This window comes from Monopterus albus, unplaced genomic scaffold (genome assembly GCF_001952655.1).
Source record: "Monopterus albus unplaced genomic scaffold, M_albus_1.0 scaffold526.1, whole genome shotgun sequence".
Classification (NCBI taxonomy): domain Eukaryota; kingdom Metazoa; phylum Chordata; class Actinopteri; order Synbranchiformes; family Synbranchidae; genus Monopterus; species Monopterus albus.
Window position 1 is genome coordinate 96,635 of NW_018128406.1, and position 4,978 is coordinate 101,612.

The following is a 4,978-nucleotide window of genomic DNA, read 5'->3' on the forward strand; positions in this document are numbered from 1 at the left end:
GATTTATCCACAAGCTCAACTTCTTTTTGAAGGCAGTGACTTTGTCAGTCTGTTCAAAGATGTTGTGTCCCCTCCCCTGCATAGACACGTTTGTGTTGAGGTGCTCGAACACCGGCAAAATACGCCACGTGCACTGAGCATCTTGTGTACTGGGAGTTATTGTGTGAGAGGAAGACGGCAATTTCATGTTTAAGCTCGTAAAAGCGTGACATTACCTTTCCCCTCGAAAGCCAGCAAACTTCAATATAAGACAACAACTGGACATGCTCTGATCCCAGGTCTTTGCACAGCTATGTGAAACAGTGGCTGTTCTTGGCACTCCGTTTAATGTAGTTCACTATTTTTATGACATCTTTCAGTGTTGTATCAAGCACTGGCACCATATCCTTAGCCACAAGTGCTTCTCAGTGAAGAAAGCAGTGAGTCCATGTTGCATTCGGCGCTCTCTCCAGGATTTTCTTCACAACTCCTGAGTTTTTTCCAGTCATGGAAGCTGCGCCATCAGTTGTTACCCCCACACAATTGTCCCAACGCAGTCCCACAGAGTCCAAAAATAAATCAATAGCATTGAAAATGTCCTCTGTCTTTGTAGGCGTGGGGAGGTCTCATAGAAACTGTTCCTGTATGTCTCCATCCCACACGTGTCTCACGTAAACAAGCAAAATGGCATTATTAGCAATATCTGTTGACTCATCCATCTGCAATCTATAGTAAGCGCTGGCCTGAATCCGCACTGAGGTCTGTTGTTTTATGCTGGCTGACATGTCTTCAATGCACCACATTATGGTGTTATTAGATAGCGGTACGGTCTTCAACTTGTCCGCTGTTGACTGGCATTCTCCGGCGACACACCCCTCCATTGGGTGTTCTTCTCGTGTCAGAGCCCAGGATGCTCCAGCGACACAGCCCTCCACTGGGTGTTCTTCTCGTGTCAGAGCCCGGCATGCTCCAGCGACACAGCCCTCCACTGGGTGTTCTTCTCGTGTCAGAGCCCGGCATGCTCCGGCGACACAGCCCTCCACTGGGTGTTCTTCTCGTGTCAGAGCCTGGCATGCTCCGGCGACACGGCCCTCCACTGGGTGTTCCCCCTCGTGTATGTTTGCATTAGGGTGTGGTATTGTCCCGGGACATGGGCCTACATTTGATGTTCCTCTTGTGTGTGTGTGTGTGCTTGTGTCAGAGCCCGGCATGCTCTGGGGACACAATGTTCCCCCATGTGCGTGTTGTGGCTAGAGTGGTAATGCAGACTAAATTAATTCAGACAAACCATTACAATTTAAAGGATCATTTAATATTACAATTATTCTGGATAGAGTAGTATTTAAACACATAATCTTGTAGTTAGGGAACAGAGAACAGAGATCAGAGAGCAGAGACTCTCCTCTTGCAATGGAATAGATAAAACATAAGAAGATTGTCAGAAGCACCAGTCAGTCAAGTCATTGGATGTCGGTCCCAAGTCGGTTCCCCTGTCAGCCCCAGTCAGTCGTCGTTTCCCCCCGGCCCTCCGAGGCCGGGCTTGTGGTACACTGTTCACGGTAGCATGGTCATCCTCTCTCTCCCTTCTGCTGGTCGAACCCAGCCTTTATCTGCTCATGTTCACACAGCTCTGCATGGCCGGAGCCATGAAGATGCGGTCCCATGCCAGCTACCCACACACCTTTTTTCGAGCATTGTCTAAACTGTCCAGTACATGACCTTCTAGGTCACGTAGACCTAGCGGACATTTCCCTTTTCTAAACCTGGACAGAGCACTCGAATAGTTCACATAAGTTGCAGCTGCAGTATCTGTATGGTCGGCATGGTCCGAGGACATGATGTTCCCCCATGTTCGTGTGCGCTTGTGTCAGAGCCTGGCATGCTCTGGAGACACGATGTTCCTCTCGGGTTAGAGCCCGGCATGCTCTGGTGACATGGCCCTCCACTGGGTGTTCTTCTTGTGTCAGAGCCCGGCATGCTCCGGTGACATGGCCCTCCACTGGGTGTTCTTCTTGTGTCAGAGCCCGGCATGCTCCGGCGACACAGCCCTCCACTGCGTGTTCTTCTTGTGTCAGAGCCCGGCATGCTCCGGCAACACGGCCCTCCACTGGGTTTTCGTCTCGTGTCAGAGCCCAGCATGCTCCGGTGACACGGCCCTCCACTGGGTGTTCTCCCTTGTATGTGTTTGCATTAGGGTGTGGTCTTCTCTGGGGACATGGGGTGTGGTATTCTCTGGGGACATGGGCCTACACTTGATGTTCCTCTTGTGTGTGTGTGTGCTTGTGTCAGAGCCCGGCATGCTCCGGGGGCACAATGTTCTTCTTGTGTCAGAGCCCGGCATGCTCGGTGACACGGTCCTCTAATGGGTGTTCTTCTTGTGTCAGAGCCCGGCATGCTCTGGCAACACAGCCCTCCACTGGGTGTTCATTTCGTGTCAAAGCCCGGCATGCTCCGGCGACACGGCCCTCCACTGGGTGTTCCCCCTTGTATGTATGTTTGCGTTAGGGTGTGGTATTGTCCCGAGACATGGGCCTACACTTGATGTTCCTCTTGTGTGTGTGTGCTTGTGTCAGAGCCCGGCATACTCCGGCGACACGGCCCTCCACTGGGTGTTCTCCCTTGTATGTGTTTGCATTAGGGCATGGTATTGTCCCGGTACATGGGCCTACAATTGATGTTCCCCTTGTGTGTGTGTGCTTGTGTCAGAGTCCGGCATGCTCCGGGGACACGATGTTCCCCCATGTGCGTGTGCGCTTGTGTCAGAGTCCGGCATGCTCTGGAGACACGATGTTCCTCTCGTGTCAGAGCCTGGCATGCTCCAGTGACACGGCCCTCCACTGGGTCTTCTTCTCGTGTCAGAGCCCGGCATTCTCCGGCGACATGGCTCTCCACTGGGTGTTATTTTCGTGTCAGAGCCCGGCATGCTCCGGCAAGACGTCTCTACACTGGTTGTTCCCTCTTGTTTCTATGTTTGCCTTAGGGTGTGGTATTCTCTGGGGACATGGGCCTACACTTGATGTTCCCCTTGTGTGTGTGTGCTTGTGTCAGCGCCCGGCATGCTCCGGGGACACGATGTTCCCCCATGTGCGTGTGCGGGGACATGCCTGGGACACATCCCTAGGAAGGCGCCCAGGAGGCATCCAAAACAGATGCCTGAGCCACCTCAGCTGACTCCTCTCGATTTGGAGGAGCAGCGGTTCTACTCTGAGCTCCTCCTGGGTAACCGAGCTCCTCACCCTATCTCTGAGGTTGCGCCCGGCCACCCTGCATCTGGGATCTTGCCCTTTCAGTCATGACCCAAAGCTCATGACCATAGGGGAACTGTAATAATCTTGAGCTAAGTTAACTCAGGTTTCAAGGCTGAAACTTGCAAGTAATCTCCATATTGGATTTCACTCACCATTTTTGTAGCTGTGATTCATTATTTATTTTGTTAGTTAACAGGCAGTGGCCAAGCGACAGACCCAGGTCAGCTGCTTGTGAAGCAGCCATACTCACCACTACATCACCAATGGGGCTTCAAAGGTTTAAGCACAGCTTTATTTACAGCTTTTATCAAGGACTTGGGTCCATTATTTCTTTCGCTGTGAGGATACGCAGATCACAGTTACACACCTCTAAAATAATCACTGCTGTTCAGTTTATTAGTGGCACTGGGAGGTTTATGTAAGCTTTAGAGTGCAGAGAGCTCAGCTGGTTTCCATTTTTCTGTCATTATGCTTTTTGATTAAACACAAAAGACTGCAGAGCACTGTAAAATCTATAGTTTTTGAACAAATGACCTTTTGAACAAGACCAGGATAGTTAATGATCATGGTGTTTTTCTCCAAGGCATAAAGGGGACTGGGGTATTTGTACATTAAGATGTCTTTCATGTTCACAATACACTGGAGGTGATTTTTAATGTTGTGAAGCAGTGATGTGATTGTAACTATGGAGACGACACAGTGCTTGTAGCTCGCTAAGCCAGCTGTCTCCTGAATACCATTCTCAATCTGATAAGGAAATAATAAATGACCCACTTTGCCTTGTATTTCATTGTGGAGCTAAAAACGCGCCCCTGGGAGTATCAGCTTAAGCTCTAATTGAGTAGAAATGATAAACTCTCCCTAGGTTTACAACTTTGGCCAAGAGGAAGGTGCGGTAAAGCTAATACGGCCTAAGGTCTCCACATTGACAAGCTGAGCATGGGATCCAGCATGGCAATCAAAAAATGTTAGGGGTAAGACTTCATGTTTGAGGTGTACCTTGACCAGACCTTCAGAGAGCTGTTATGAGATTCCTTGTTGTCCCAGCATGAGTGTGCTTTGAGTGGTGTGTTTGCGTCTGAAAGATGCTGTGGGAGTGAGGCCCTCAAAGGCACAGGGTCATTTCTGCTTTCTGTTCGCCCAAACCTGCTTGTCTGAGCCTCACTGTATTCAGGTGAGGATCCATGTAATTGCTCACTTGTCCAGAATTTTCAGCCAATTCGTTTCACAGTGACCTGAGGCCATCTAAGGCCCTCGTAATAGACCCGTCGGGTGCGGTGTTGTTTGGACTGTAAGGGAAACATGAATCCCCAAATAGTGCGCATACAGTATGCCCCCTCTTTCAGTCATTAGCATGGCTGTAGCTATTCGAGTTTGCCAGGTCATGATGGAGGTGGCAGACAACTGTTCTGCTGCCCCTGTTATAGCATCATGAGTGTGGTTGATAAAACGCTGTTGGTTATAATACAAGTAATTTATCCATTCCACATTTTTGTTAATAGTGGGCCAGAGGAAAATAGATTCAAATCCTGCTGCTATTTGATCTCGTGCTTTAAATTCATCAGGCACCCCCCTTGGAACATCATTGTGAGGGTTTTAATTCTGTACCCTTTGGCTGGAAGTGTCAATGTCAGAGTCAAAGTCAGAGGTGGAGGTTCTTAAGTCAGTCCGAACCTCAGTCAAAGTTCTGTTACCTGGGCCACTTGCAGGTGAACAATGGGTCTTATGGATCCAATTACTGAGCCTGTCTT